The sequence below is a fragment of the Arvicanthis niloticus genome, chromosome 6, assembly GCF_011762505.2.
Source record: "Arvicanthis niloticus isolate mArvNil1 chromosome 6, mArvNil1.pat.X, whole genome shotgun sequence".
In the NCBI taxonomy this organism is placed as follows: Eukaryota; Metazoa; Chordata; class Mammalia; order Rodentia; family Muridae; genus Arvicanthis; species Arvicanthis niloticus.
The window spans coordinates 60018846-60031085 of NC_047663.1; the positions used below are offsets into that span (position 1 = coordinate 60018846).

A 12240-nucleotide genomic window follows, 5' to 3' on the forward strand; every position below is an offset into this window, starting at 1 on the left:
TGAGTTCGAGGCCAGCCTGGTCTACAGAGTGAGTTCCAGGACAGCCAAGGCTACACAGAGAAACCCTGTCTCGACCCCCCCCCCCCAAAAAAAAACCCAAACCAAAACAAAAAGCACACAAATCTGAAATAAGCATAAGTAAATCTTCATGAAGTGAACTTTGCACTTTAGCACTTGTAGCTAAATAAATCAACGCTGTCCGGCACCTGGCCTCCTTCCTGTCTCTGCTTCACATCATTTTTTTCACGTGCAAGTGAAAAGACTAAGAGGCCATGGTTCTGAGCAAGCTAGGCAGGGTTCTGAGCTTGAGGATTTAAGGGAGGAGCATGGATTGAACGTTAAGGTAGTTATGTATGCCCTTGGGGAATTGTTGAAGTAGAGGGGAGGTAGAGGGCTCTGAGTTAGGGCTTCATAAATTTGTTTAGGTTTGTGTGGTAGCAGAAGCTATTTAGAGGAGACCTTGGGGGCGTATGTGGGAGGAGCGGACCGGATTGGAGGCGGGGCCTAGCAGCTAGGAAGGGCGGAGCCAGTGGGTGTGGGGAGGAGCCTCAGCACTCGGAGGGAGGGGCTTGCGCGCGCGCGCTCGCTGCCGGCGCGCCCCCTCTCGGCCGCCATGTTGGCTGGCGTGTGGGTGTCAAACGCTGCACGGGCTCGGGTCGCTCCCGCCTCTCCAGCGTCACCGGCGGCTGCAGCCTTGCACTCGCGCTGGCCAGGAACGGAGGTAAGCCGGGACTCGCGGGTTTTGGCGTAGTGGTGGCTCGGGAGTCGGGGCGGGGCGCGGACCTTCTCTCCAGTGCGTGGACGCCCCTAGAGCACCGGCTTCCCCCTCGTCGGCCGGGGCGTGCACCGTGCGGCCAGCCGGACCCCACCCGGCTGGACTGCTCAGCCAGGCCCCGCCCCACCTGAGGCCGCTCGGAGAGAGAGAGAGGACGTCTGCCTCCCGGCTTCGGCTCCTGTCCTCGCCTCACACCTCAGCTCCGGAGCCTTCAGTTTGGAACAACCCCGCCCCTCCCCAGAACGTGCTCTTCCCCCGGCTCACCCCTTGACCTGGGTCCGAGCCTGCCGGCCTCCCTCCGGGGACCGGGGGAAGGGGTCCCCTTACCTACGTCTTTCTTGCCCCCGGGACTGGATTCTCCTACCCGGCCCCCACTCCACGGCACAGCGGGGACGGGGGCGGCGAAGCCAGGCTCCAGCTGCCTTTTGTTCCGCGTGGGATGGCAGAGACCTGGCGGCCCTGTTGGGCGAGTCCGAGTGGGCGAGCCGCGCGTGGGGTCGGCCTCTTCCGGGAGACCCTTGCTCTTCTGTGGGCCCGCTCCGTCGGAGCGCGAGCCGAGCGCGTTGGGAGAGGCAGGCCATTCCTAGAGGAGTCCGGGCCAACAGGTTTTTGTTTGCAACCTGAAGTTGGCCCAGTGGTTTTGCAGGGGGAGCAGACTGGGCTCCCTAGAAACCCTAGGTCGGTCGGTGTTAAGTCCGTTCCTTGGTCTCGGGCCTCAGTCCTTCCCAGCGGCCTCTTTACTTTAGTGCTGCCTTGGGAACGCATTTGAAGTCTATGAAAAGATAGAACTTAGCCATTCTTGTGATTTTTGACTAGGGGAACTAAGGCCCCAAAATGTGTTAGTTTGCCCAAGGTCATCTAGGGATAGGGTGTCTGACACAGCTGGAAGCCCCAACTCCAGAACACTTAAGGATTTCTTCAACGTTGAAGATTTCTCCAAATAGCTTTCCTGTTATTTTTAACATTCACACAAGAAAATGGGCAAGGAAAGATAAGACGTGTGAATTTTTCTTTTGCACACTCAAGAAAATACCCCGTGGAAGAAGGGATTGAAATGGGGTTGAAATGATTGAAAAAGGTGAATTTCTATGATCGATGCCCCCATTATTATGTAATATAATGAAGACTTAACGGGAACTTTGTGGTCTCGTAACTCTAGATATAGAGTAACTCTAGATATAGAGTGTTAGCGGCAGATACTAAATCCACAGTGATCCGCCTTTGCATTGGTAATTAAGCTTTTCATCTATATTTTGTTGGTAATGAAGCTCTCATCTGTATTTAAATGTGCGTCGGAGGAACTACTGCTTGCTTCTGAAGGGTGTTTGTGATTAATGATTGTGTCGGGGAAACACCTGTAGGTCTGTCTCATTTTGTATTTGTATGTCTGCTTTTGTTGTTTTGTGAGAGGGTCTCACTTGGTAGTTAGTCTGGCCCTAAATGCACAGAGATCCACCTGCATCTGCCTCTTTGGGCGGAGATATTAAAGATGTGGGTCACCACACCCAGGCTGCATTTGTGACTTTAAAGTTTGGTTTTCCTAGTTTTAAAGTCAGGCTAGTTATCTGTAACTGTGTGACTGGGTTGTTGTTTCATAAACACTAATTGCAAAGTACTGTACCACATGGGTTGAGTTTGAGTAATTTTGTGGGGTATTTGGATTTCCTTTCCCTGTGGGGTGTATAATGCCAAACATCTGAGTTACAAAGAAATGGAAAACTTTAAAAAAAAAAAATTAGGTGTGTGTGGCTGAGAGGGCAGTGTATAGTGTAGGTGCCCTCTGAATGCAGAAGAGGGTGTCGTATCCCCTGTAGCTGGAGTACATTTCGTTGTGAGCTGTCTGATTGATGTGAGTGCTGGGGAGTGAGCTTTGGTTCTTTAAAAAAGTATGTGCTCTTAACTGCTTAGCATTCTCTCTAGCCCCGGTGTTTGAAACTTCTGAGTGATAACACCTGGCACGGTGTTTGTAGTCTTGAAAAATGGCCCATCCTTTGCAGAACCTCTCTGTGGAAATACGACTGCCTCTTATGTAATCTTTCATAATGAGGGATAGATTTCCCAAGAGTGGAGATTCTGATAAGAGTCCTGTGAAAGTAGTTGAAAAGTTTTAGAGAATCTGATTTATTTTAATGGTGTTTTTCTTTTTTTTCTAGAAGTTAAAGGAAGTTTTAAATTTCATTAATAGTGGCAACTTTGGAGTTCTTTTTGGACTAAAGCATGGAAAGAATGAATTTTATTCAATTGCCCACTGTGTACAGAGCTTTCCTGTCTTGTGGATAGGGTGTGATTGACTGCCATGAGCTCCCAGTGACCCTGACTTTACTCAGAGAATTTATTCCCCAAAGAGTCTCACTGTGTAACCCAGGTTGGCCTGGAATTTGATTCTTCTGCCTCACTTTCTGCAGGGATTGAATTAGAGGGCACAGGCTATCATGCTTGGTCCTTGGTTTTCTGGTTAAGTGTATTTGGCTTTAAACTTGCCTCTCTGTCAAGCCTTTGCCAGCTATCGATCTTTGGGCCCTTCTTCTCTACTCTCCCAGCCTCCCCACCACACAGAGTCTGTTAGGGTATTCTGGGCATTTTGAGACTGTGACATCTTTGAGGCCAGTGGTTGCCTTGTTTTTTGTTGCTTTTCCAAGGCTCAGTTCAGTCTGTGACATACAATAGTACTCAAGTCTGTAATAAGTAGGATGATGTTTCTGTGATTCTGTACCACTAGTTCCACTGTTTAACCTTGCTCTGGCTTAAACCACTATTATTGGCCATCTGTATTGTGAATTGACTGTCCAGTGGATTTCTTTTTTTTCTTCCCTGCAGTGTTGGGAATTGAACTTAAAGCCTCACACATGCTAGGCAAAGTACTCTGCTACTGAGATGTACCCAGCCCTTCAGGTGATTGAGTTTTTGAAAACTAACAAACATTCTGATAAGTCATTCACTGGCTATGTAGCTCTGGTTGCCCTGGAATTCAGTATGTAGACTAGGTTAGCTTGGTGCTGAGGTTAAAGGCATTCATCACTGTGACTAGCACTCTTAATTAAAAAAATTATTGCTTATTATTATTTGTGTGTGTTTCTATGTGTACATGGGTACAGTGCTCTCAGAAGCCAGAAGAGAATGTGGGATACTACAAGTTTCTGGACATGGATGCTGGGAACTGATCTTGAATCCTCTGAAAGATCAGCAAATGCTCTTAACTTAGCCATTTCTCCAACTCCCAAGTTTATTTTCTGTATATCTGTATGACAGAGAGGGCATCAGATCCTATTATAGATGGTTCTGAGCCACCTTGTGGTTGCTGGAAATTGAACTCAGGACCTCTGGAAGAGCAGTTAGTGTTAGTCCTGTAGTTCAGGCTGGCCTCAGACTGACAGATCCACCTGCTTCTGCCTCCCAAGTACTGAGATTAAAGGTATATGCCACTACATCTGGCCTAGAATTTTCTTAGTTTGTTCATAATGCCTAAAAATAGAAACTTAGAAAAACAAGTCCAAGGAAACATGTCTGTGGCTAAATGTGTATTCAGCCACTGTATCGAGAGGTATGTTTGACTACATCTGCTAGCAGTCTGATGATTGAGAAGCATGAATTCTAAAATCTTGATGCTCTTTTAGTAGCCTTTAAAACAGAACCATTTTCATCAGAGCATAAGATTGGGATTGAAACCTGCATGTGAGTGGAAACTCCTTGATCTGCTGGGTTACGCTGCAAGACTCAATATGGTATTCACACTGGGTCCATGGGTCCCTTGAAAGGCTGGGATCTGTAAATGCATTAAAGTTTCTGGCTTTCTCCAGACTTTAGGATCTGTGGAAGAACTGTGATTTGAATGTCAGTAATTAAATGGGCTAATTTATATGATAAGTGTTTTGTTTTTATTTAGGGTTGGAATTTAAAGAAAAAAAAAAAAAGGCATGCTTCTTTGAGGTCCCTGCTTCCCTAGAGTGGATTGATTCTTCTGGTAACTCTCCCAGCACTGCTGGGTCCTGGACTGAGTTTCATTTCTGGGTTCCTGGTTTCTCTTCCTGTGGATCCTAGTTTAAGTAGTGTACTGCATTTAAGGGTGTTCTAGAGAAAGAATTGGTAACTCAGCTTTCTCTATTCAAGGCAGCACAGAGTTGGTCCATAGGGACTCTAAGGCTTTGGTCATGTAACTCAGCTGACAAATGGAGAAAAGCTCTTCCTGAGGGATGGCTGGCCATCCAGGGCTAATGCATGATGTGAATTTAAAAGCATTTATAATTAATCACTTGAATGCAGGCTGCATCCTTCCTCTGCTCTCACCCTTCTTTGGTAATGTCATTGTCACATCTCTCTCATCCTGCAGCATAGTGGTTTAGAGAATCTAGTGGCATAGTTTGGCTGCCACAGCCTCATGGCACATTGCTTTGGAACTGGGCATGGGGCCTGGTCCAGTGGGCCTCCTGGTTGGGTGAGGTGGGGCCCACCCATCATTGTGCTTGATTTGTTGTACCCTCTAAAGGAAGACCAACAAGGGCCGGGCAGTGGTGGCGCACACCTTTAATCCCAGCACTTGGGGGAGCCAGAAGCAGGTGGATTTCTGAGTTCGAGACCAACCTGGTCTACAGAGTGAGTTCCAGGACAGCCAGGGCTACACAGAGAAACCCTGTCTCAAAAAAACAAACAAACAAAAAAAAGGAAGATCAACAAGACACTCATCCAGTCTAACTTGCTGTGTATCAGGATTCCCTAGAGGTTGGTTTCAGTTGGTTGCCAGGCTCCACCCCAGGGTTTCCAATTCAGTAGAAAAACCTAACAACACTCCCTCTCCCCCTTTCTTTGGATAGGTTCTTGTGAAGCTTAGGGTGGCTTGAATTCACTGTGTCATTAATGGTGACTTTGAAATTATAAATCTCTTGCCTCTGCTTCCTAAATGCTGAGATTATAGGCATGTGCCACCATGCTCTGGTTTTTGTGGTGCTGGAGATTAAACGACAAGACATTGTACCACTGGATATAGCATACATATCCAGTCTTGAGAATGCATATTCAAGGTTTTTTTTTTTTTTTTAGGTGCTTAGAGACAGGGTTTCTCTGTGTAGTCCTGGCTGTCCTGGAACTCACTCTGTAGACCAGGCTGGTCTGGAACTCAGAAATCCACCTGCCTCTGCCTCCCAAGTGCTGGGATTAAAGGCGTGTACCACCACTGCCCGGCCATATTCAAGTTTTAAAAAAGTACACTTTTTACTAATTTTGTTTTACTTTTTTAAGGTAGGGTCTCACCATGTAGTTTTGGTTGTCCTGGAACTTATTGGGTAGATTAGGCTGGCCTCTTAACTAAGATCCACCTGCCTCTGCCTTCTGAGTGGGTTAGCTATTATTATTCTTTTAAAGGCAAGTGTGTATAATTTTATATTTATATATACACATTTAAATTTATATAAGTGCATCTGTGTCTGTGTATGTGGGTGAGGGTGACGACAGTGTCCAGAAGAGGACATTGAATACTATGGAGCTGGAGTTACAGGTGGTTGTGAGCACCCTGAGATGGGTACTGAGGTCCAAATTCAGATCCTTTGGGAGAGCGTTAAGTGGTACCCTTAACTGTGAAGCCATCCCTGTGGCCCCTATTACTTGTTTATTTACTTAACTAGTGTATGTGCACACACCATCAAGTAAGTGTGTGTGTGTGTGTGTGTGTAGGTGTAGGTGTAGGTTAGAGGACAACTTGTAGGAGTCAGTTCTCATCTGTCGTTTAGGTCCCAGGGATATAACTTAGGTTGACAGACTTGGTGGCAAGTGTCACCTGAGTTATCTTGTCAGCCCACAGAACATGCGTTTTAAACTAATGTCTGCATGTTATTGATGCTGCCAAGGGACTAGACTTTGGAATCTTGGCCTGAGGACTGAAAAAAAGAGAAGGCATGTAAGGTGTCTAGTACTAGCTGGCTGTGCAGAGGAAATCAGAATGCTTCTAAATAATTGCTCTGAAGATGGCAGTGTGGCATTTGGAAAGGAATTTGAGTTCTCTGAGCACTGTTCTCACTTTGATTTTTTTTTTTTTTTCTGTTATGATTTGGAGCATGGATACAAGCATTTACCTGTGTGAGTTAGTGGGTTCATTTTCTTTAAGGATAGTTACATGAGATGAAAGTGACCTTCAGAATGGCAGTAAATCCTTTATCCTGTTGGAAAAGCAGGTGCATTTCTACACAGCTGGCATGGTGATGACTTTCTGGGCCTTTTAGGAATATAATTTGGGGAGGTTGTGGTTGGTTGTTGGTCTTTGGTCTATCTGGGCAGAACACCTCAGGGTCATTAGTCACCATCAGTCCTCATGTTAATGAATTCTTTGGTGTTTATAGAGTTTGAGAAAAAATTTTCCCTTTTCCACCTATCATCAATGTCTCTTGCATTTTGAAAGAACTAATACTCAGGGTTTGGCGACCTGTACCAGGCTTCACAGTAAATGAGTGGTATTTTGTTATTGAGTGTGTGTTGTGTGTGTATGTTAGTATGTGGGTGGCTATAGTGTATGTATGATGTGTGTATGGGGTGGCTTTGGTGAAGCACATGCTGTGAGTTCTGGTGGGAGTGCGTATGGAGGCCAGAGCAGGACTTTCCAGGTGTCTTTGTTGCTCTGTAACTGCTGTCTTTTTTTTTTTTTTTCTTTTTTTCTTTTTTTCTTTCAAGACAGGGTTTCTCTATGTAGCCGTGGCAGTTCTGGAACTCACTCTGTAGACCAGGCTGGCCTACGAACTCAGAAATCCACCTACCTCTGCCTCTCAAATGCTGGGCATGCGCCACCACCACCCGGCTGTAACTGCTGTCTTGATAAAGGATCCTTAACTGAGCATGAGCTTGTCATTTGGCTAGGCTGGCTGATCAGTGGACTCTTGGTCTGCCTGGCTTTCCCCATCAGTGCAGGGTTATAGGTGTGTGCTGTATGCTGAGCTTTGCACATGGGTCTGGGGATTTAAGCCCACATGTTAGCCTGTGTTCTTATCCACTGAGCCATCTCTCTGTAGCTCTTATTTTACAGTTACTTGTGTCAAACTTACTGCTTTTCCTCCTTACCCTGAGGTGTGCTGTGTGTTTCTGTGACTTTGCTGTTTTCTCACAGCAGTCCTAAGAGTGGCATTTCACAGATAGTGCTCTCAGATTGGGCAGGGCTTGGCAATGTGCTTTAATTCAGTCTGATTGACACTGGTCTGATTTTTGAAGTCATATCTATGACAATAGCTCACCCCACCCCACCCTATAAGGACAAAATAAACAGAGAGGTACAGGGTATGGACATTTGAAGGACAGTTTTGTGATTGTAGGTAGGATCTTTGAGGTCTAGGGTCAGATCAATAAGTGGGAATAAAATGTTTCTTGCTGACACACTTTGACTGAGAGGACAAAGTTAACATTTGTGAGGAAATTAGTCATCAGTGTGTTGAACTGTAATTTTGATTTTTCTAAGGAGTCTAAGAAGGTAGAATTTAAAAAAAATCTGTTTTTTTTTTTTTTGTTTTTGTTTGTTTGTTTGTTTGTTTTTGAGACAGGGTTTTTCTGTGTAGTCCTGGCTGTCCTGGAACTCACTCTGTAGACCAGGCTGGCCTCGAACTCAGAAATCCACCTGCCTCTGCCTCCCAAGTGCTAGGATTAAAGGCGTGTGCCACCACCACCCGGCTTAAAAAAAAAAAAATCTGGAAGCGTCAGGGTGGATATCAGGGAGAAAGTAGGGTTGAGCTGGGGCTCGAAGGACAAGGACCATTATAAACAAATGGGAAGGGCAGCTGGATGAATTGCTGAGGTGGGTTTGGGTGTGGGTGCCCTTGTGTATACATCTTGATTGTTGGCTGTGTTGGCTCTGTGTTGCTGAGGAGGGTGATTTGTGGCTAAGGAGTTTGGATCTGATGCCCGGGAGCTCTTACTCCTGGCACACCTACAAGTTATAAAGTCTGGAAAGCTTAAAAAAAAAAAAAGTTTCTAATGGGGCCTCTTCCCAGACCAGTCACGAAGGGACCAAAGATTTTTAGAAGTGCCCAGACAATTCTAATGTGGGTATGGAGAGCTGAGCCCTGTGCTTAGGGTACCCTCTAGGAACACCAGGGCCTGAAAGATGCAAGGGACTGGGAGAGAGAAGAGAGCCTGTGTGTGAAGGAGTTGAGAGTAGTGAGTCTTGAGCTCTCTTAGTCACTAGGAATGGGCTACAGAGGAAAGGTGGAGCAGAGGAGAGGAAGGAAGATGGCCTCTAAACTACCTTGGAGAAGTGGGTACTTGAGCAAAGGGTAAAGAAAGTAAGTAGAGGAGGAGAGATTGTGGTCTGTTGGGTAATCCTTTCCACCTGAGCCCCAGGCAAGGAGCAGGTAAAGCCGGTTCTTATCTCCCCATCAAGGGTTCCTTTTCATACTCCAGATTGTTAGGATGATTTCAGCGGGCAAGATTTGCAAAATTTGTTTTTGATTTATTTTATATTACATGGTGTTTTGCCTGCCTTTGCATTCCATGTATCAAGTGCTTGCCTGGTGCCACTGGAAGCCAGAAGGGGGCATCAGAACTCCTGGAGCTGTAGCTAGCTGTCATGGGGTGCTGGGGATTGATCCTGGGTCCTCTGGAAGAACAACCAGTTCCTTAACCACTGAGCTATCTTTCTAAGTCCAGTATTTGCAAAATGTAAATTGTAAATTGTAATTCTTTTTATCACCCCTCTGCTTCTTTTCTGTTTGCAGTGAAGTCTTATTATGTATAGTCTAGATTGGCCTAAAATTTGTTACCCTCTTGCTTCAGCCTCTCAAGTGCAGGGAGGGATTAAACGTGTGTGTGCCACCATGCTCAGCAAAATCATGTTTTTAAAAGTAAGTTTGTACTAAAGAGTTCATAACTTTGATATTTAATGTTACTAGTCAAAAATAACAAGAGAAAATTTTTTTAACCTAGTATTTAATGAATGTCATGTCATTTATGGTGTTGTGGACAAAATGGTAGCTCAGTTTATGCCCCTAATTGATGCTTATTGCACACATGTACTGTGTGTTTACTCGTCTGGAACACATGAGTTAGTAAAATTTAAGTCTCTGCTTGCAGGTTTTGGTGTCTGTAGATGTTGGCTCCTGACAGGGTGAGAAATAATGTTGGCCCAGGGTGTATCAGCAGATGGACAAGTGTAAAAAGTGGTGTTAGACATTGATGGAATCAGGGGTCAGAGAAAGTATTAGGAACCGATCTGAAAACCATCTGGATCTTGAAAGTACAGAGTTATGGGGGATAGAGGAGTAGCAGAGTTAATGGTGTTGTGTGTGCAGAGGGCTGGAGACATGGTGTCTGGTTGAGTGGAGAATGGAAGACGGAAGGGGTGGCTGGGCAGCTCCAGCAATAACTAGGTAAAGCTGAACTGGTAGCTATGGTTTTCAGTTTTTTGGTATGGTGAGTGAGCAGTGCTGTAGGTCTTCCACCCAGTTCCTTACATGAATGGTACTGCTGTGCTGAAAGCTACACAGCTTAATTGAAATGGGTTGCTGTGTTAAGATCAGCCAAAGTGCCATCTTGTACTGGTACTGGGGAGCTAGATGGCAACAGGGCCCAAGGACCTGAGGTTCCTCCCAGAGCACCTGACAGTAGGACTGTGTAGTGACCGTGAGAAGGGTGGGACTGAAAAGAGTTCCTGACCCACCCTGTTTTCCCAGCCAGTTTCCCAGGGCCAAAATGATAATTTTTTCCTGGGCTGGTGCTGACCTGACATGCATGGTCCTTTGGGACTAGAATACCCACACTTAGAGCAACGAGTTTTCTAGAAATCTCTGGAGAAATTTATGGCCGTGTGAACATTAGGAACTCTTTGGTAAGCTTGAGAGACATGTCAGATACTGTCTCTGGCTGGGTACAGAGTATCAGGGAGATGAGATGATTTTAGCCTGCAGTTCTTGATATGGATAAGAGAAAAGCTGTTGGGGTGGATTAAACCACAGGACAATCTTGGCTGTATATATGGTGTCTCTTGGGTACTGCCTCAGTTTTCTAGCTGTCTTGGGAGTTAATGCCATTGTGTTGACAGTCCTGATGTGAGCTGGGGCAGCCAATGAGGAGAACCCACTTGCTTATCTTTAGAGCTTCTAGACCTTCCATATTTCTTTGCTTATGGCCCAATCTTAGCCAGCTGTGGCTGTTTTGACCATCTCACAACACGAGTGTGACACTGCCTCACTTGTCTCCCATCTCCATTCTAAAGGACCCTTGTGTTTCTGTTTGACCCACTGGGTGCTCTTTCCCTATCTCTTTCCCTATCATGGGAGCATGCTTTCATTCTCTCTGCTGTCTCCTTGCCCTAACATGCTCACAGATTCTTGTACGAGCTGTGGATGTCTTTGGGATTAGGCCTTTGGGAGACCATTATTTGTCCGCTAAAGTTGCCAACATTAAAAGCAGATCCTGTGCAGCTTTCCACATTTGTAGTTTCGTGGACAAATGGGAACACTTAGCAGTTGGAGCCTGCACTGTTGCTTGGCAACAGTGGGTCAGAGTCAGTGTGGGTGCCATCTTCTCTAGATGGGGCTTGTGAGTGCCAGTTCTCTGTAGGCCCCAGCCCTTCCATGGTGCCCACTAATTTTCCCCCCCTGCTTGTAATCCTCACTTTGGGAACACAAGGACTTACCAGGTCCAGTCATGGAAGTTTTCTCTGTTCAGGTGGTTGAGCTTGCCACCACCTCCTTGTGTCATTTCTTCTCTTCACCCCCTGCACTTTACCTCATTTCTTGTCTCCAGACTCTTGATCCAAAGTCTCTCCTGTTTCTACCTGGCACCCACTTTTCCATGTCCTCCTGACCCAAGGCCCTGTGCTCTGGACTATTGCTGATGCCATTTTAGGTGGTATTGTTTGTGCTGCAATTCTTTGTTTCCCATCCCCTCCTTTTTTCAGGGGGGGGGTACCCAACTGTAGTCTATAGTGTATTCTGGTACCTTCTTCTGGGTGTCATGCTTGGAGTTCATGAAAATGAGTCCTTATAATGGAGCCATTTCAGTCAAAAGTCAAAATTACACAAGTCTGTGGTAAGGCATCTCAGTTTCAAGCACTTCCCTAGATACTGGGAGTGTGACAGAATACTAGGAGGCTGCCTTCCATGTAAGACTCTTTCTAAAGAGGAAGAAAGAGAACCAGGAGAATGGGCAATGACAGTGTTAGGATGCTACTGCATATAGGCCTGGGAGCTGAAGAAAGCAGGCCCCAGGCTTTCTTCAGCTCCCAGGCTGTCGGTCCCATCTGCTTACATTGTTTTTGAAGTTTTTTTTTTTTTTTTTTTTTGTTTTTGTTTTTGTTTTGTTTTGTTTTTCAAGACAGGGTTTCTCTGTGTAGCCCTGGCTGTCCTGGAACTTACTCTGTAGACCAGGCTGGCCTCGAACTCAGAAATCCGCCTGCCTCTGCCTCCCAAGTGCTGGGATTAAAGGCTTGTGCCACCACTGCCCAGCTTTTTTGGAGCTCTTATTAAAGGCATTTCCAGCAAATATCTCCTTGTGTCCAG

At 45.9% G+C, this 12240-nt stretch overlaps 1 protein-coding gene across 11 annotated transcripts in view; it reads left to right on the forward strand.

Moving 5' to 3' along the window:
• Positions 1-566: 566 nt before the first annotated feature.
• Positions 567-12240, forward strand: part of Epn2 (epsin 2) — a 64508-nt gene continuing 52834 nt past the window's right edge. For 5 of the 11 annotated variants that reach the window (XM_034505735.2, XM_034505738.2, XM_034505737.2 and 2 more), the window contains exon 1: positions 567-721. The gene's annotated coding sequence lies outside the window, so the exon portion shown is untranslated. Of the gene's footprint in view, positions 722-983; positions 1854-12240 lie in introns of those variants that run through there. The other 6 variants (XM_076936689.1, XM_076936686.1, XM_076936687.1 and 3 more) reach the window with 4 other exon arrangements.